Below are 22,795 nucleotides of genomic sequence, written 5' to 3'. Positions count from 1 at the left end.
CCAAACCCTGGCCATTATGTGGATACCCCCACAGTTGAGAGCTATGCAGATACATAACATTGTCATACTGCAAGCTATCCAGAACTTGCATGTAGACACAAACCCTGTTAAAATAGCAGTATTCAAAGCATATAACAGTGATACTCACACTCTGTCCCTATGTCTGGAACCTTACATAAACCTGTAGTTGGCCTATGTCCACATGTAATGTTGTAAGAGATATTCTCACATGCTGTCTGTAACACTGCTGCCCACACACAGAAAGGATGTTTTCCTTATAGGCAAGGTAAAGGGGCAACGACCACAGGAAGTGCACATTTATAGGAATGTGTTGCCATGACATTGGCTATTGGAAGAACTACACAGCTGCTCTGCATGCAATTAGCAAGTGGGGAACACTGATTGGTGCATAGGCCATCACCTGGTCTTGACCATCTCCTACAAAAGCCATGCTGTCACTTAATCAAACCCACTAAATCCCTGTACTACAGAGAGAGAGAGAGAGAGAGAGAGAGAGAATGACACAGAGTGAGACAACAACCAAACCAAAACACTTAGCTTTGAATATATAACAAACAAGAAAAATTATTTGAAACATTTAAGCATGTAATTTAATGTATTACGTGGTCTGTAGTAATGGGATAGCTGAGTCTGAAAAATGTATATGTGCCAGAAAAATTTGCTGTACTGATGTCCTGCTGTACAACTGCTATGGCCATAGCATCTGGCTTTGTCAGCAGTGGGAGACATCAAAGTCATACCTGTCAACCGAACAAATCTTCACAGAATGTCCAGATTTTGAAATCAGACTGTTATGTCTGTTCCTCTTAACATCTCTAACTGTCTGACAAACAGCTGAGGACTGAAGTCATGAAATAATGACAAACATTTGAGTGTAAGACTACATATCCTTCAGAACAGACACAGTAATGCAAAATGCATTATGTTAAAAACATCATAACTCTGTAACAGGAATATGTACAATATGTCCCTATTTACCTCCCCCCCATCATGTTACGCTTTGTCCACATGTGATGCTTTAAGAGTTTGAGAGGTGGTATCACAGCTCAGGAGCCTGACTTACTCTGAGAAAGGACAACTCACATTTGCCAACCACTAGAGTGTCTGTCAAACAGTTGTGACTGTGCCACTGCTAGGCCAGTTAATGGGTGTTGTCCATATCCATATGTTACCTGTGAATGTGAGTATGATATATATTTGTCTTGGAAAGCTAAGAGACATATATAGGGCATGTGCATAGTACAGTACTGTTGCAGACATGTGTGCCAAACTGCATGTGGTATGTTGAATTAATAACATTCAACTGTACAATGTTCTGCTGGACAATAAGCAGATTTGTGACTGATATCTGTAGACACACACACATATACTTGACCTATGTCGGCCAAACCAGTGACAAGTCTTCCATCAATGACAGCATAACATAATAGTGTAGTTACGACTGTTGGACATCTTCCAAGTTATCACAGTGGAGTCAAAGGCTAATGTTCAATCAACTTAAATATGTATGTTGCAGCTAGAGTAATATGGTATCAATATTGATGTTACTTTTGTCAACCATTGGTGTGGGTCTTTGTCCTGAAGTCTTGTGGGTATAACCAGCTGAGAAGTATGATTGATTAGCAAGACTGTGAATACAGAGTGCCATACTAACACAGAACACAAATGTATACCAGGTATCCCCTGGGCACATGTATGTATGTGTATGTCCAGCTGGAAAGCACAAAACTGATACCATGGGTTACAAGCAGTTGGAAAAATAGGGTGTGCATGTTGCACGTGTGTAATATCAGTGTCAGTGCATACAACAGAAATAAATATGTACTGCTACTGCTTGTTGCATTGCCCTGACACTGATATGGATACTACAGTCGGCATGATTATCATGTAGTAATCAGTTAAGTGTTCATCTGTGTTATGACCCATTGCCCATGCCTAACACTAATAGCTATAGAAACACGTATATACAATGGATATCAGAAGTGTACACACCACTGTTGGAATGCCAGGTTTGTGTGCTGTATGACAATTAGACCACAGATAATCTTTCAAAATTGCTCCACACCCCAGATGTGACCCATAACCTGTACAATTCTATTGAGTGTGCAAACCAAGACAAATGAATGCTGTAGTAATCTCAACACATCACTTTAAAGGTATGCGCACTCATTCAACTGGCTTATTGTACTGATTGTTATTTCACATATGTTTTCACAGACCCGATTGTCATGTTTTACATCGAACTGTAAAGGATAGAGGTCACATTACAGATGTGAATGTATTTGAAATTAGTTTTTGTGGCGTCATGTTCCAATTTCACAAATACCAGGCATTGTAACAGGGGTGTGTACACTTCATATCCACTGTAGTTATATGCAATCAGCAGTACCTGACCTGTAAAAGTAGCCTCCACCAAGGAGGGAGCAATCCCCCTTGGTGGGCAGCAGCGATTCACAAAGCACATAATAGGATGCTATATTGGCTGTACAGAGACACATAAGTGCAGTCAACAACTTGGAGGCAAGTCCACCTCTATCTCAGCAAGCATGTATCTTCACAGCTGATGTTGTATAAGGCTGATTATAACTATAAAGTAGACATATCCACGCCACCAAGGACAATTGCAACAGAGTGTCTCCACATATGTAGTCAGTATCAGAGGCAACAACACAATTCAACCTGTACTGGGGGTGACACACACCTCATACACACATGCCATGGATATAGGCAACATGCATCACACAGGTTAGGTGGGAACAGTCCCACCTTGTCCACACATATTCTATAGGGGTATATGCACATCAAATACACTACCTCCTCATCAATGGTGAACGTGTACATAATGCCTACTGAAGGCAACAACAGCAAGTCTCCCTGGGCCATGAGAACATCATTGTCTGCCTCTTACCTGAACTAAGGCATGTGCTCACAGCTCTATCAAACACTATAGTCAAACACATACTTGCCACCATCCACATGGACGATGGCCATTGTCATCCCTATACACAGTAATTAATGGAGAATAGAGGATTATGCAGTTAACTGTGTAACATTGGGTGGGATAAGGTAGGTCAGGACCAGGAGTGTAATGACAGCTGATTATAGGGTTAGGTTGTAGTTTGGAATATTGTCAAGTAATATTCTGTGTTGATGTGCAAGTAGTCCTTTTCTCCTGTTTATGTCTTCCAGCAACCATGCCATGAGGAAGGCTACCAGCCTTTACTTCATTGGAGAATGATCTAATCATTCAGTATCTCATACAGCAGTACGATGTCCTGTTCGGATGTGGCACAAAAGCCATACATGACCGAATAGCCCTGTGGGAAGAACTGGTCCACAGGATTAATGATGCTGGACAATAGAACCATCATTATGAGCAGGTCCATCATAGCGCAAGTGACATTTTGCATCATGCATGGAACCGAGCAGCTGCTGTAGCAAGGGAGCAGCTAGCCACAGGTGGGGGTGCAGACATCCAGCCCCCACTGACATGCAGGGAACAGCTCCTTGCCAGCCTTGGTGCACATGCCCAGCACACCCACCATGAAGCAGAACCCAGCATTGTTGAGGTGGGTGGCACCCAACCAATGTCTGAGGAGCATGCAGGTAAGGCCACAGTGCACATAACTAGAAGAGTGTTGATTCTACATTTCTATCTGTAGAGAATCTGCATGCATATATCAGAGAAGATAGTCTGTAGCTGGAGTTTAGTAATCACAGATGTGCACATCTATGGTGCTGTGCTGCATATTCTGTAGTATTGCTATTTGTTCTGCTAATGTTCTGAAATGTTGCTTCCACCCTGTAGCAATGCCACGAGTGGCTACTGAAATTACCTCTCTCTCACAGTGATGTAGGTCACTCAGGTATACAACTGGGGCAGCAGCCTGTGGCTGGTGAGTATGGGGTTATTTTGTTCATATTTGCCAATGCACTGGTCATGTTAAGGCCATGCTATATGCCCTGTACACATTTATCACACCTACCTACAATGCATGATGTACATGTTCAGTTTTGTTGGTGTTAACTGCACAGCATCACAGTGGTCACCATGGTGAAGGGTAGGTAGGAGTCCTGCAGTATACCTCACAACCCATCAGTGCAAAATGTGTGGACAGAGACAAGCCAAATGGTAGGACAAATGGCCTACAGTAGGGACATGTATGAAACATAACCCTCATACAGTCGATACAACAGTGTACACACCCTTATTATGGTGTCAACTGTTCCTGATATATACAATGACAGAGCACAATAACATATTCCACACCTTTTACAACCTGCAATGTGCACCTAACATGTGCAATTGATGTATAAAATGGAATCCTATGTTAGGACAACAAATATGGGGTTTACAAACCTTACAATACACTGGAAGCATATGTGTGTATACACTCCAATTAACATATTGTGGAGGCAGCTTGTGATGTACTGACAGCATTCACTCTTCTGCAGTACACACCTGTCATCAAGTACATGCCTCCATATCACACCATGTAATGGTCTGCTGTCCAAGAAGAATATCCATGGAAATTGGCCAGCTGCCTGCAACACAGGCAGCCATGGCTTGCAGACATATTCCAAGACATGACATGGATCCATAGCTGAAAGGAAGTAGTCAGAAGTAGGGTAAAATAACATTACCTCACCATTGTATATTCTATAGAAAACAGTACAAACAATCATCTAGAGGTGTATTAAATATGGGATGACAATGATGTTGACAAGACAAAGATGGCCATCCAATACAGATGACAATACATAGTGCAAACTGGTCAGGGTGGCTACCCAGATACATGCAGAAACACTGATGCAGTTGCATAAGTGTCTAGCAAGTCTGGCCTATGTATTACCTGCATCAACAATCACCTGGAGTCTGCATAAGTGTGTTCTATGGGTTAAGGTAAGGTAAGTAGATGGGAGATTTATCCCACATGATGCTCACTCTGCATTCCTTGAGACATTGGAAAATATAAAGGTCCTACCCAACACCATAATTTTGGGTGATTTCAACTACCCTGGTATAGACTGGGCAAACTACCAATGTTCCAACTCCTATGCTCAGCGATTCATAGAATTTATAAATTCAAATGCCCTTGAACAACTAGTATGTTCCCCCACTACAGGGGAAAACATATTGGATTTAATCATCACAAATATGGGTGCCCATTGTACCACACCCATTATCACCCCCTCCATGGTCAGATCCGACCACAAACTGATAACCCTGGACATCCTCACTCCTCCACCTCCCCCAATCAAAGAAACCATAGTCAAAAACCTTTCCAAAGCAATCTTCAAACTACTTGCATCCGAAGTGGAAAGCTTCACTATTCCCTTGCAGAAGGATGATATCCAGGATGCGGAATCTTACACCAAGGCACTCTATATGCATCTTCAGGATTGCATGGACCGTGCTATCCCAAATAAGACCAAGACTCCTTCCTCAAGCAAGAAGAAACCAGTCTGGTGGACCCCGGCCATAAGCAAACTTTACAATAAAAGAAGGAGACTTATACAAAAAAAAAGGCCAAATCTCAAGTAGAAAAATCATCCCTGATCAGCATTAGTAAGAAATTGAGGGCCCTCTTCAAGTCAACTAAAACTAATTTTGAAAAGAAAGTTGCCAAGGATGCCAAGAATAACCATAAGGCCTTCTATGGCCACGTCAAAAACCTAAATGGCAACGCTCAGGTCTGTTCTGAGCTTGTACAAAATGGAACAAAATACACTGACCCTTCTGACATTGCCAACATCTTGGCTGACAGGTTTGGTGCAAATCCCCCCCCCCCCACCACCTACAGGGCCTATTACCATTCTAGGGGATTGTGCAAGCCCAATTATTACTGATACGTTGGTTAACAAGGCTCTATCTAAAGCTAAAAACACTGCCTCCATGGGACCAGATGGTGTCCCAGGCTGTGTCATACGTGAGCTCTAAAAGGAATTAACCCTGCATCTTAATACTCTGTTCAGTCTCAGCCTCTCCACAGGATAGGTGCCCATAGAATGGCGCACGGCAGTGGTGGTCCCGCTACACAAGGGTGGGGTCACAACTGACCCTGGGAACTACTGACCAATAAGTCTGACCAGTCTGATCTGTAAGGCTATGGAGCGAATCATTATGGAACTCATAAATGGAGAGATTGGGAACCTCCAGTCGCTGGACCCCACATAGTTCAGCTTCGTCAAAGGCAGAACATGCCTCCTGAACCTGGTGGATTTCTTTGAGACAGTTACTCAGGCTATATATAAGGGAAAGGAGGTACACATGGCTTACCTTGACCTTGCTAAAGCATTTGACACCATTCCCCATTCAGATATTATTGATAAGCTCACCAGCCTGGGCATAAACCCTTACGTCACAAGATGGATCGCAAACTGGCTCTCAGACAGATCCCATAAAGTAAGAGTAGTGGGATCTATGTCCAAATCCAGACCAGTAACGAGTGGTGTGCCTCAGGGCTCTGTCCTGGGGCCCCTTCTGTTTGGCATATACTTCTCAGAAGTACAGGCAAGCACGGAAGGGCTGTGGCTGACTAAGTTTGTGGACGACTGCAAACTGGGTGCTATAATAGAGTCTCCGGCCGACATGGAGATCCTCCAGAAGGGCCTAAATGAGACTGATCCATGGTGTCAAAGCCATGGTCTCAAGCAAAAAGCAAAAAAAATGCGTAGTAATCCCCTTTGGAAAAAACAGAGTACCCACAAACTACAACATAGGAGGTAATCCCCTGAAATCTGAAGAAGAAATAAGGGATCTAGGGGCCCAAGTAAATAGTCAGCTTTCCTTTGATAACCATGTTGTCAAAGTGGTTAGAAAATCCTCCTATGTGACCCATCTGATCACGAAAGGGTTCGCATCAAGATCTAAGGATGTAATGGTGCCCCTCTACTCTTCCCTCATCAGACCCATTATTGAGTACAATGCACCAATTGGAATGTACCTGGCTAGACATCTCCAGCAGCTGGAGAGACCACAAAGGTACCTAACCAAGAGGATTACTGGCCTCAAACAATTGCCCTATGCAGCACGATTGAAAAAGCTAAGACTGTTCTCTGTTGCATATCGCTTTCTAAGAGGCGATCTCTGTCTAACGTACAGAGCCATGTCCAACCCAGAATTGTTGAACATGCTCCATCTTAGCAAAACCAAATCTACTCGAGCTACACGCTCTAGGGATATAAACTTCAACACAACAATGAATAGAACATGCTGGTTCTGATACACAGGGTGAATGTACTAAGGTTTAGCAATGTAATGCTGACTAATGTGTTTTCAGCTGGAATGACTAATGCTTACATGTTAGGGTATGTAGCTGTCCAGCCATGATGCATTATAGCTGTTATTAACACTGACTGGTTGCGATCTCCATAATGTATTCTGTTTGTGTTCTAGGTGTCTGTGTGTCAGCAGGATGTTGGTCTGCTGTCCTTTCCTACAAGAGATGTGGCACTGTGGTGACACATTGACTGTGTCATATCCTGGATAGAGCTGAACACAAGTAACATGTCTGTATAACAGTTACTGCATGTGCCACATGGCTGATAGGTCTGACGGGTTATACAGGTGAGTGCATGGTGGCTGGTGTAAGCAGCTCTTCTACAGTGGACAATGGTAATTTACCATAAGTATACTGTGTGGCACACACCAAACGTTTGTGAATAACATACACAGAGGCTTTGGTGTTGATGCAATACACAGAGAATACTGTTCACATGGATGTACTTCATTTTGCAGTGAACTCATTTTGACCTATGTAATTCCACCAAGACCAAACTGCTAAAACATTACATCAGTAAATTATCAGTCCACCAGTTTAATGTCATTGACAATTGTACTGGCAGGGTATATGTCCTCTCCCCCAATGTAGTTCAATTCTGGAGTTGGTAAACATAGGTGAGCTGGTGTGGGTGGCACAGATCCCACTTTGGAGGGTGTGGGGTGGCGTAGAACCACCCATAGTGTGATTAACAACTACTTAACCTGTTAACATAAACTGTACAGTATAACAGTACACTAAGCAGGGGATAAGCACAACAATAACCCCAATGTGGGTGGCTGTGCACAAAACAACCACACCTAACTATATATACCAACTCCAGTATCGCTGTACTGCTGTACAGTGGAGAAGAGGGCATTTACACATCCATTACTAGTTTTGATGGAATGAATTTCCACAAGATGATTGCTTTGAAATGTTACCTTTTGCCAGTTAGTTCTCGGACAAATGATCTCCTGGGAGATATATTTTCTGCAAACTGAAGAAGATACCTTCACATACACACACACTTACTTGGCAACACTGAGAATAGAACCCCTATCTAGGTACTTATTGCTACTAATGTGTTTGGCCTTAATTGCACACACAACAGAGGTTTTAGGGTGAGGTGTGTCCCGTGTTTCCTGTTAAGTGAAGAACATCACCAGGCCTTGTACAGTATAGTAATGGGGGATGTACTGGGTGTTAACGAACAATACATAGTATGATATATTGTCATCTAAACATTGACAAACACATACAGTCATAGACACATTTGACAGACCTGGGATTAGCAGTGCTAACTACCCTGTCAGTGAGGCCATACCGTTCTAGAGTTTTTGCACACAGCACATGCATTATTGGGCTGGATAGTGTAATCAGTTACCTGTATAATTGATGGTGACAGCGGTCCTCATACAGTGGACCTTGGGACATCTACTGGGGGGTACCATGGTGTAAAGACAGTATACCCAGCACCTACACCCCACATTGGATATTGTACTCACTGAAACCCATGATAATGCTCTGACATACCTACAAAGGCACATCGACTAGGACTGCAATACAAACCATTGTCTATCTAATCAGTGCTACTACAGGGATATGCATTTATTGCACATGCCACAGGGATAGTAGTAGTATGAGGGTTTGTCATGGCTCTCTTAATGTCAGGAACATCACCATCCCTTATAATGTATGGCAAGGTTTATTGTATTTGGAGAATGTGGCCTCAGAATGCTGTCTCCTACAAATATGCACACTCACACAATTGCACACACACACACACACACACACACACACACACACACACACACACACACACACACACACACACACACACACACATGCTCACATTTGCCAGGACTCAGAGGGTAATCCATGCCTATCTTCCCATTTGTAGAACAGTGTTATGCTGGTACTGCAAGCTCCAGGTAGCCCATATGGTGAAGAGTGTAACAAAGTACATTTAATGTCAATTAAAGCAGCAGCCATTTCTAAGTATAACATTGGGGGGTGTAGTGGGTGAGAAGGCCCTCAAGTATTTTCAACTACAAGTTTACAAACACACAGACACTATTATTCTCAGCAATGCACACTGACACATTTGTTGGTACTGAGGTCCATAGGTGCAGGTGTTCCTAGGTGTGTACCAGGCTAATGTCCATGGAGAGATGAGAAGAGTAGGGTATGTGGGTACACTGGTATCATGCCACCTGACACTTGTCAGCAGGCCATCTATCAACTGATGCCACTTGAGTGATTCCCAGGGTGACAGTTAAGTTCAACATCCAATCATCTGGTTTTCTCTTGTAGAGGGCCAGTGAGGTGCTCCAATTGACATGTATGCAAAATATATTGCATAACTTGGCCAGTGTCTGGGTTAGAAACCTGTACCCAAGCATGTTCTGTTGACTGTTGTAGTCTGGTTGAGGTATCTATGGCATGTGGTGCATACAGCATGGGGTTTCCTAGCTTTGGCATTCATAACACATCTGGGCAGACATGTCAGTGTCAGTCAATCAGAGATTGCCTGTAAGCAGCCAAGATCGATACCTGACATATGCACATTTGTACAGAGGGCAGACAGAAATTAGCTAGCCAACAGGTTATGCAATAGGATGAATGTTTTGACAGACAGACAGACGTCTGACACCGATAGGTATGCCATTACTATATGACAACAAACCTCAATGACATGTCCTAAACACATAGTAGTCTACAGTTAATATCAACATATCAGATCAATATCCAATAGGAGATACTTAAAAACATGCAGTTCACACACCAAGAACACGATAGGCAGTACTCAGAGTCCAGCTTTGCATGCAGGGGTGTATGGTTCCAGTACTGCAATCTGCAATTTACTCTGACTAGGAAAAGCACTGTTAAAAGTAGTAACGTAATGATACAATGCATGCAAGTGTGACTGCATATAACCTGGGATACTGCTCATGTATGAAACACATACAAAGAGAAAAGATTGTAGTACTAGCCATGTATACTCAGATGTAACATACAGTCTACTCACACCCCTTGCTAATGTAATGACAGCACACAGAAGCATGTTATGTACATGGAATTAAGTACACTTATTAAAGATGTTATTACCTGCTATTTTATCAGACTGGAATGTGATCACCAGTTACCAGGGCTGAACTATGCTGAGCAGATATAAGCATTGCTTAAATGTAAATGCTAAGCAGATCTGTGCACTGGTAAGCGAAGCCTACACGGTGTAAGTGCCTTTTTGTTTAACCATACGTTAGCACCACTTACCTTCACGCAAACCCGCTTAAAGGTGCTCAAAACTGTCTTAACCACTCTGTATCCAACAGTCCTTGTCCTGCCTAACAACAAACTATACAGCCCTTGCAGTTGACCCCAGGACCCTCTAGACTATAGTCATAGCACTTAACGACTAAGCCATGTGAGCTGAAAAAATGTCTGTTGCTTTTTCAAATATATCAGTACACGTACTGAATAGTAGTGAACAACTGCTTTGTACTTGTTAGTGAAAATAGTGTTGAATCAGTCATGTTTTTATATCTAAATATACACATATCAGATTAATATAATGGGATACATCTGAAAAGGTATATACAACACTCATGTTTACACATAACAAGGATATGGATATATATATATATATATATATATATATATATATATATATATATATATATATATATATATACACATATGTAGATATATGTATACATGTACATACACACATATATATTTATATATATATATATATATATGTGTGTGTGTGTGTGTGTGTACACATATGCCCATAACATGTAATGGAGTCATACCTCAGCACCATAACTCTCAAGCTGTTAGTGCAAGGGAACGTACTGCAAGTATTGCAGTTATAAATTAATGTCACTACAGTAACAGGGATTGTGTCAACAGACATGTTGTGTAGGAAGGCTCTTCTGAAACTGACATGTACCCCATCAGTTACTGACAGACTTAATAAAATCATCATAATGAAGTACCACGCAAATCACAGTAATGATCCTGTGGAATACAGCAGAAGTATGACCAATAAATGTGGACAATCTGAAACAATTTAGTCAGTCCAGACGTATGCACAGAACTCCTTGATGCACAACATGTGGACCACGCCTGACAAAGGGGCTGTTTACAGCCATGAAAATGGGGATATATCATAAATACTGGAGTAAATAGGCTCACACAGTTGATGCATTCACACTCTCCTGTCCTAACACATATTAACTGGAGGAGCAGAGGTCCCAAGCCCACATACTTCCCACTAGTTAGTGACATACATCGTCACAGCATCCCACTGCTTTTTCAGAAATACACAACATGTATGGTGGCCAGGCAACAGTACATCTGGCATATATCTGGACATAACATCACACTAGGTAAATACAATGAGCTGCTAGGCATGTCATCAAGCACTGTCTAAACTACAGGCAGACTGCCACAACACTAACCCAAGTTTCCTATGGGGGAATACACATGTAATTGCAAATATAGCAGGCACTACAGCCATGTAACAGCATGGAGTAACAAACACCAGTGTGAAAGTGCAAACCCACAACCAATCTCAACACAGTCACAGCCACATTATGGTAAGCCTATTAAATAGTACAGTATATGGACTGTGTGAACAAAACCATCCTCATATTTGACACTCAGACACTAACCCTACATATTGGCCCAATTCACAGTGTAGTCTGATGCCTGACTGTGGTATGGGATATGTCTCAGTCTGGCCCTACAAACATATATGCTGATAGGTTGTATTACCACATCCAAAAAAACAATGACTTCTGTTCCATTTATTAAGAAAAAAAGAGTCTATTTTTATAATGAAATATAATACTTTACAGCCCATTGGGCTAAATAAGGAGTGCCATTGGCAAAGTTTTATTTAACTTCTGTTATTCTGTTTTAAATTATGCTGATGCTGCTTTAAGATTTTAATTAATTAATTGATTGATTGTATTTAGAATACTTATAAATTGGTATGTTGTGTGCAGGCATTTTACTCTGTAAAGGCTGTTACGGCCGAGGCGCTAGGAGAAAATATTTTTTCTGGATTATTTGACTTTCATTGCTGTGTTTTTTATTGTGTTTCTCTATTATTCTACATGCTGTGGAATTAAACAGATATTCATTTGGAACAGAAGTCATTGTTTTTTTGGATGTGGTAATACAGCTTTTTCTTCTTTGGTGGTTTTCGTTTGAGATGGCCAGTGACTCATTTCCTTCCTTACCCCACATTTTTCGTGAAGCGAGTTTGGAGCTTACACAGAATAATGAACTTGTTAATATTCCTGCTGGGTCATGAACTGTGACCAGTAATGGAGAAGAGATGGGTAATTTACATAATACTGGTTCGAATGAACAACTTTCCAATAGACAAATTAATGTTTTTAAAAAATGGGAGGAATCAAGGCTTTGCACTGCCGCTAATCCTTTTGCAGCTGTAGGTAAGCGTACAGAATTGTCTACTTATCCTGCAGCTCAGGAACTTTGTAACCAACTACAAAAGTTACTGCTTAAAGAGACTGCTACTTTTTATAATTTGAATAGTTTACAAAGGTATCAGGAACTACAAATAATGCCAAGAGGGCTTAGAGCTGTCAAAAGCCCATCGGCTCCATTTGAACTATCGGAGGAGCAAGAACAAAGGTTCCATGATAGATGGATTGCTGCGGCCCATCGGTGTAGCATGGAATGGGTTGCCATTTTGATAGATAGAGATAATTACAAGAGAAATAAAATATTAGAGGAGATGAAGAAAGTGTGTGAAGAAGTGGCCAAAGTAACATCTGATTCGACATTAGAAACTTTTTTGGTGAGCATCAATGACCGTCTTTCTTCCTATGAGAAAGATTTAATACAAAGGAAGAACAAATTGCAGAGAGACTTACGTGACTATGAAAAAAAGAAAGCTTTTATTTTGTCATCTAATTCACAGACTAAGCAGCGGAGGGTAAGCTTCCAGAAGCAAGGTAATCAAGGTCATCAGAACAATCATAATGTTTACTCTGCTGAAAGTAGAGCTTCTTCTGTGGAAGAAGAAGAAAGTGTTGAGAGGGAATATCTAAGTTTGCCAAGACCTGGTAACACGGAATTTTTCCGTACTAATTTTCGTGAACCAGGTAATATGGAGAACAACACCAGAAAAAGAGAATGGCAAGGACATGGCAACTATAGGGAGCAGGGCCATGGCCCGTACAAATGAAGCAGGTGGACTAATTGATCAGGTATTATATCAAGTATTGAATTTACAGACGGAGTATGATATATCTAATTCATATGTAATTAATTTATCTAATTATGAATTTGACAATGATGAAACGTCTGTTTTACAAAAGGGACTTAAGTATATCCCGACTGTTTTTCCTAGAATGCATGAAATCAAAGCTGAATTTTTTAGATTAATTCGAAAAATGCACCTGAGGGAATATTTTTATAATAATGAATTGTTGTGTGTGAGGTCATCAGATGAAATTAATGATTCTATCAGTGATGCAAGTTTTTATTCATGTGAATCAGATATAGAAAGTAATGCATATACTTTATTAGATACTAGTAAGATATCAACTAAAAGTACATTTGTGCCACCATTTAAAAATGTGAATATTCAAAAATTTAATAATGCCATGAATTTAGTAATTTAATATGGAAAGGTATCATAATTTAACAAAGAATGAATGGCTTAAATTTAAAAAAACTTGGAAAAAATGACAATATTGTTTTCAAACCCTCAGATAAAGGGGGCAAGTTAGTTGTCATGAATTCTGCTATGTATTATGAGATGTGCATGTTACATTTGAATAATACAGAAGTGTATATGAAAGTTAATAATGATGTTTTGAAAGCAGCTCCACAAGATTTTTGTAAGTTAATTGATAAAGGAGTTAGGTTACATTATTTTCTAACTACTGAAGCACATAAGAAACTTATTAATAAGGAAAGTATAATTGCAAGATTTTTTGTTTACAAAAAATTCACTAAAATTTACAACAACCCCCAGGATGCCCTATTGTTTCAGCTATGGGGTATTTTACACATAATTTGGGATGTCTTTTACATGAAGTTCTGCTTAAGGAAGTAATTAAGCTTCCTTCATATATTAAAGACTCGTTTGATTTTTTGGATAAGATAAAACAATTTTAGATGGTTAGAGGATATGTATTTCATAGTTGTTGATGTAACCAGTTTATATACTAATATTAAACATATATATGGATTGGAAGCAATACAATTTTTTTCTAGGAGATAGTCCAAGAACACACTATATTATAGAGTTAGTTCATTTTTGTCTGAATAATAATATTTTTGAATTTGATGGAAATCTCTATCAGCAAAAACAGGGTATGACCATGGGGGCAGCTTTTGCCCCCATGTATGCCAATATGTTTATGGGTTATATGGAAAGTACTCATATATATAGATATTCATTTTTTCAAAGATATGTTAAATATTATTTTAGATTCATAGATGATCTTATTTTTATATGTCATAAAGGTAAAGAAAAGGTTAATCAATTTTTGAGTTTTTTGAATAATAATAAGTTTGGAATTAGATATGATCAGGCTCAAGTTGGTGTTAAAGCTGTTTTTCTTGATATGACTTTGGAAGGGATTAATGGTGAGAAAATTAAAACTAGTATTTATAGAAAATTTAATCAACAAAATTTAATGCTACAGGCTACTAGTTGTCATCCACCTAGCACCTTGCTTGCTATTCCACATGGAGAATTATTGAGAATCACAAGATTATGTAATGATGAAAATGAATCTATAAAATAAGCGATGAGAGCTATGAATATGTTTTTTGATAGGGGTTATGATAAATATAATATAGTGGAGAATTATTTGAAAATTTATGAAAATTATAATATTAATAGAGAGATTAAAAATAAAGGTAATGTTGTAGGTAGTAATCAAATAATAGAGAACAATAGTATGTTTTTTGTTACTAGATATACAGTTTTTTCAGAAAGGTTTAATAAATTATTAAAAGAGTATTGTAAATAATTACAAAACAGGTGTCTAGTCTATCAGGAATAGAACTTAGGATATCCTATCAGAGGGGACGTAATATTCAAGACTTTATAGTACATAGTAAATATAATAGACCAACAAAATTTCCTAGGAATAATATGAGAAGTTTAGGCACTAGTGCTTGTGGTAAATGCTCTATATGCCAATATATAGTGCCTACATTCCATCAAATTAATGGTAAGAGATTTCAAACACAAGATATTTTTTCTTGTACAACAAAGGGCATTATTTATGCAATAAAATGTTCATGCAATTATTTTTATATAGGTGAAAGTAAGAGAAGTTTAAGTGAAAGAATCAAAGAGCATGTCAGGGATATAAAAAATAAAAAAATGGTTAGCCCTGTAGCAGAACATTTTAATTTAGCACATAAAGGGGCAATTGATAGTTTAGCAGTTACTATTTTGGAACATATTTCTGTATATTATTCTAGTGATGAATTTTTGAAATATTTATTAAGAAAAAAGAGTCTGTTTTTATAATGAAATATAATACTTTACAGCCCATTGGGCTAAATAAGGAGTGCCATTGGCAAAGTTTTATTTAACTTCTGTTATTCTGTTTTAAATGATGCTGATGCTGCTTTAAGATTTTAATTAATTAATTGATTGATTGTATTTAGAATAGTTATAAATTGGTATGTTGTGTGCAGGCATTTTACTCTGTAAAGGCTGTTACGGCCTAGGCGCTAGGAGAAGATATTTTTTCTGGATTATTTGACATTCATTGCTGTGTTTTTTATTGTGCTTCTCTATTATTCTACATGCTGTGGAATTAAACAGATATTCGTTTGGAACAGAAGTCATTGTTTTTTTGGATGTGGTAATACAGCTTTTTCTTCTTTGGTGGTTTTCATATATGCTGATAGGGTTCCAGAAACTGGAGCAGCACGAGTCATATAAAACAGGACCAAGAACACTGACATCTACCCCAGTCTGTACACAGGGCAAATAACATATTCACAATACACAATACTGACACTCTGTCAACAATCACCATACTTATACCGACCTCACTACTGTACAGACTACAACAGAATGTACAAGTTTTGTCCTCAAATATAAGGCCTCCTCTACATAACATGTCTGGCAGTCTAATATATCACTGGTTTGATATCAGGAATGATGTCAGTATATGATGTACTGTACATGTGCACCTCTTACTGCATGACATATGAAAAAAGGGTGACAGACTTGGGGGACAAAGCCACAAACACAGGGCCAATATTGACTTATTGCTGTGATAAACTGAGAATATTGCTGGTGTAACAGGATTTGTTGTGACATATCTCTTCAGATGGATATGAAGTCAATAATACACATGGATGTCACCATTTGCTAACTGCAATCATCAGAGTATGCTACTGCATTTCTAAAGACAGAAAATATGTGAGTAACACACCACATCTAAGACTCCAAACTCTGGCCAATTTGCAGATAGCCCTGCAGGTGAGAGCTTCCTCAACCACATAACACTGTCATGCCAGACTTTAAATCATTCAGAACAGCCATATCCATACAAACCCTGTTAAACTAATATTACTTCAAATGTAGAACAGCAATACTTACATTCTGTCCCCATGTCTGGAACATCCCCCTCCTGTTTGTTGGCCTGTCCCCACAGTGTTTGTTGTAAGAGGTATTTCCAATTACTCTCTGTGATGCTGTTTGTTAGACACCCACATGAAGTCCTGCTCTCAGTGAAGGAAAAGGGCCAACACCCACATGAAGTGCTTTAGTTATAGGAGTGTGTTTCCATGCAATTGGCTATAGGAATAATACCACAGCTGTTCCATATGCAATTAGCAAGTGGGTGACTCCAATTCATGCACAAGCCATCAGCTGATCATGAGCATTACCTACAAAAGTCAAGCTGCTGCCTATGCAAAACATGTATTTTTTCACATCTACCAGAGAAGGGGAGAGAAAGAGAAAGAGAGAGAGACAGAGAGAAAGTAAGAAAGGAAGAGAGAAAGAGCCAAGCATGTTTATGTATGATCCGTGGGTGGAGAGTGGCCTCTGAGTAATAGAGAGGTGCTATAACGGTTGTCTATATTGTTTACTAATCCATACTGTCACATAGTAATTGCACATAGCAGTAGACATTTATGGCTGTGGATTGTCTACAACAACCTCTACAGTGTTTGACAACTGTTGGCCTTGTAATGTGGACATTGGGACATATAGGTCCTCAATATAATAATGTAGCAAAACCCACACTGCAATGGATCCTGTCATTACATAATCACCCCAACACCCACACTAAATACTGATGACACACACAAACACTTACCAATACTGAATTTCAAACTCCTACCTGGCTATGTATTGTTATTACAGTGTTGCACAGTTATTGCATGCACCATGAACTTACATGTTGAAGAGCTTTCCAAAGGTATCTTTGAAGGTGAGTGATATCATTAGCAGCAGTGCTAAAGGAGGGGTAAGGGAAGTGTAGTAAGTGTGAATGTCCACAAAATCAGGTGTCAACAAAGACACACACACTCATTATCACAGTTGCCAGGACCAGGATTAGAACTCCTACCTAACTAGTTTACTACACTACAGTATTACGCAATTATCACAAATGCCACGGAGCTTATAGGGCTGAAACATGGCTAAAGGGTTATTTCAAGGTGACTGACATCAGCAGACATGCTAAAGTAGGGCAATGGAAGGTGTAGTGAGAGTGAATGGCCTCAAAATCATTCATCTCCACACATACACACACACACACACACACACTTGCCAGTACTGAGATCCGTAGGTTCATTGCTTCACAGGTGTATAGTAAGTGAATGGGCCTGAAGGTTCTTCAAGGCTAGGCCAAAGGAATACCTTGGCATCAGGCCACATAACAATAGTCTCTAGGGTGGCTCAGGGGTGTAGTCCCTTGAGTGGTCCCCAGGGGTGGTTATTGTATTCACCATGATTTCATCTGGATTTCTGTTGTGGGTGGCCAGTGATGTGCACTGCTTCCCATGTATGTGATCTATATTCCATAACATGGACATTGTCTGGGTTGTGCATGTACCCCACATGCATGTTCTTTGACGTGTAGAAGTGTACTTGAGGTCTATTGGGCAAGTAGTGTGAACAGATTGTTATCTTCTGATGTAGCATTCCTGACCTCATTTGGTGAGACCTGGCTATATAACTGAGGTCATGATTGCACCTACATTGACAGCATGATACAGGTATTTATTGGAGGTAGTAGCATCTGTCCATACAGGGCATGTGTATAAGGCATGGTATTCCCTTTGCGGGGTACATTTGCAGACTCTACAGTTGTTGCAGGCATCCAGTGAGGAACATGGCAAAAGGTCCACTGTACACATTTATTTGGCTAATGAGGGGATGAAACAGGGTGCCATGTCCTTTTACTTGCTGGATAATGCACACTCAGTCAGGAGATGTAACACATCAAAGTACTTTCTGATGTCAGTGGCACTGTTGTGGTCAACAGGCATGTAGTCCAATGCTATCACACTGTAGTTACTATCTGGGAGGCAATATGCAGGGAACTACCAATATAGTGGTTGTTGCCTAACCAAGTGTGTTTGTGCATGATACGTGGGTGGAGAGTGTTCTCTGAGTAATAGAAGGGTTGCCTATATTGTACACTAATCCATACTGTCACATGTAGGGCTGTGGATTGTCTACACCAACCTCTGAGGTGTTTGACATCTGTTGGCCTTGTAATGTGGACATTGTGACATATACTAGGTCCTCAACATAATAATTTAGCAAAACCCGCTCCACAATGGGCTCCGCAATGGATCATCTTATTACACAATCACAGCAACTCCCCCACAGGATACTGATGACAGACACAAACACACACACTTGCCAGTACTGAGATTCAAATCCCTACACACAGCTATGTATTGCTACTACAGTGTACTGCATTTATTGCAAGTGCCACAGAGCTTATAGGATGGATGTTGTCCCAAGGTACTTCTAAGTTGAGGAACATCACCAGCCCTTGTAAATGCTGGCATTGGGTGATATAGTGGGTGAGAGATCCCAAAAATAATTGTATCCTACATACACATTTATATTTGCCAGGGGTGAGGTTCAAACTTCTATCTAACAATCTTTTCAGCCCATTATGTTACGCATTTACCACATGCACCACTGACCTTACATGGTTTAGGTTTGGCAACAGGTACTTCTAATGTGGATGATATCTACAGAATGGCTAAAGTCAGGCACCATGATGTGTACTGGGTGTAAATGGGGCCAAAATCTTTGAAGTATGGACATACATATGTAGCCATATGCACACACACAAACACTTACCATGGAAGAGATTCAAACCCATACCTATGCAGTTATTGCTACTACATTGTTCCACATTTATCCCACGTGCCATGGAGCTTAAATGTTGGAGAGTTGTGCCAAGGTATTTTTGAAGGTGAGTAACATCAGCAGCAGTGCTAAAGGAGGGGGTAAGGGGAGAGTAATAAATGTGACTGTCCATAAAATCAGGTATTGTTAAAGACACGCACACTCTCTTACAAAAACACACAGTTTCACAGTTGCCATCTTTGGGGTTAGAATTTCTACCTAGCTAGTATGCTACACTATAGTATTACACAGTTATCACAAGCTCCATGAAGCTTGTATGGTGGAGAGCTGTCCAAAGGTATGTTTGAAGGTGAGTAACATCAGCAGCAGTGCTAAAGGAGGGGTAAGGGGAGAGTAGTAAGCGTCAATGTCCATAAAATCAGGTATTATCAAAGACACACACACACACACACACACACACACACACACACACACACACACACACACACACACACACACACACACACACAAACACACACACACACACACACACACAGAGTTTCACACTTGTCATGTCTGGGATTAGAACGCCTACCTAACTAGTTTTCTGCACAACAGTATTACACATGTATCATAAGCACGACATAGCTTATAAGGCTGAGCCTTGGCCAGAGGGTTATTTCAAGGAGACTGACATCAGCAGGGGTGCTAACATGGGCAGTGGGAAGTGCAGTGTTTGTGTATGGGCCCTAAATCATTCCTCTGGAAACATGCACTCGGTCACACACAACTTTATATTTTACAGAACTAGATATACAAATGCTACATGAATACGGATTTATACTATTGTGTTACACAGTTATCACAAGCACCACAGACACTATAGGGCTGAGGGCTACCAAAAGGAATGTACAGTGATTGACATCAGCACATTATGTGATATTGGCCAATTGGATGTGTGGTGGTTGGGACAGGCTTCATAATGGAAATTTCTCTGTCACTGTCTCTCTTTCTCTTCCCCACATCTCTCTGTGTGTGTATGTTTGACATATTATAGTGTGTTGGCCTTGGATATGTGGAGTATTCCTATTCAATGTGTGTGCAAAGCATGAATGGTGAACAATTTGGTGTGTGCACAGACATCTGCGAATGACAAATATGAATAGTCCACTGTGTTGTCAGAAATGGGCTTCATTTCTCTAAGTGTAGGAGCATGCCCAGTATGATCCTCTGTATTCAGTGTGTGAATCCATTCCAGGTAGGGTTGTACTCCAGTCCAGGGTTTGGTGTTCTATACCTACAGCTAGCAACCTGTTTCTGCAGGATATCTGTAGATAGGTTGACAATATGGAGTCACAATGGGCGACAGATAGTGGGATACTGTAACTATTGCTGTCTGTGCTGCTTGTGTTACATGGTTAGTGTTAGCAGAGATATTCAGACATATGTACTGTTTTACACTTTAATGTATTATGTCAACTACTGACAGATATAAGTATTTGCTCACAGTTATTTCCTGGGAAATACAAGATGAATGAAACTATGTCCAATATTGTGGTCCACAGCCTATATATTATTGCACACTCATGCAATTCTGGAGGGGTAGCTGCAGACACTTGCTGATGGGTCTGTGTAAATGATCCTGCACCATAGTTCTATGGTGGCTGAGGATCCCATTCTAACAGAATGGCCATATCCTGCTGTGGCCATATCCCTCAGCAGTACAGATTCACCCAGGTTACCCAGAAGCAGGGCTTATATATATGGTCAGTTCCCCTTCACACTGTGGTTTATGAGCAGGTGTGTAGCCACCCATTACTGAGTTTGCAGGCAGGGGCATTATGGGCACACATCAGAGTTTCAGTATTCACACACTCCATGACGTCTATTCTTCTACACTCCCACTCTGTTATTCTATCCTCTTCCTAACATTATGCAAGCAATATCTGAGAAGTATGCCAATAGTTGGCTTTTCATCCCAGTGGTATTTAGGGCTTGGTCCATAGTTCTGGCAGTAGGACATGGTGGGCATGCTACTGGGATTTGTCAACGTGGCCTTGCATTTGTGTTCTATTGACTGTGTTATGTTGTTAGTTAGGACCCCATGAGATACCATACATTGGCAAAATGGGTGAGGCACAGGCCTTTGACAAAGAGGGCTATAGGCCATTTGGTAGTGATGCAGGCCATCTGTAGCAGGCCAGTGCATTCTGTCACTCCTACATTCCCAGGCTGTGAGCCAGTGGATTCCCCAGGGGTGACAGGGTAAGTGTGTGAAGTGTTAATGGCAATAGTTCCTGTCCATATTAATCCATTGGTCTGGATGCAGGCAGGGTACTTTTATAGCTAGGGACACACCTGCATGGGACACCTCTTTAGCATGCTGCATTCTCTGGGTGTTCCCATACAGAAGTGGGGTCATACTGTACTCATTCCCAACAGCAAAGATATGACCTGTGATAAACCCGTGGCTGATGGTTGGGTGAGCTGAGTGCATGTGTGATATGGAAGCTACTTGCAGCTGACTCACAGATATACATGGGATATTCCTCTTATACTGCCTTGTGCAGGGACATAGGCAGTCTCTCATTACTTCATAACTGTGCCTCTTGTGGTCTGCCAATAACTGGCTAGACTACACCAGTATTCCATACTACATAGACAACTAATGTGCTGCTAACCTGTATGTACAATTCCAAAGGTTTGTGCAGTTGACAGTTACATTTTATGTACTCTCTCTAGGGTACTTCAACCTGTGTACTGTTTGTATGTCTGGGCCCACATTCATGGCATGTCCATCTTTCAGATGGTGACAGATATTGACATCTGGACAGTGAGTACGGGTGACTGCTGACATGAGTATTGCTAAGAAGCATTTTGGATAGCACTGCAGTTGTCAGAACATGGCCCTGTCATCCGCAGTACTGCCCATGGGCCACTGAGACACAACCCTCCATGCCTACATGCTGACCACTTCCAGACAATATTGAACACATGACAACCTAACACATGGACCCCTGCATATTGTACACATGCAACAATCTATCCTGTAGATTGGGCCAGCTCGGGTAATCTATACTCCACTACTATCACACCTCACATTTACGTGTTACTGCTTTTCTACATAAGGATTGTGGGGGGGGGGGCAAACCTGATGACTTTAAAC

Source organism: Protopterus annectens, chromosome 6.part0 (genome assembly GCF_019279795.1).
Source record: "Protopterus annectens isolate FY-2018-M chromosome 6.part0, PAN1.0, whole genome shotgun sequence".
Classification (NCBI taxonomy): domain Eukaryota; kingdom Metazoa; phylum Chordata; order Ceratodontiformes; family Protopteridae; genus Protopterus; species Protopterus annectens.
The sequence above is the reverse complement of the archived record's forward strand: the minus strand, read 5'-3'. Positions refer to the sequence as shown.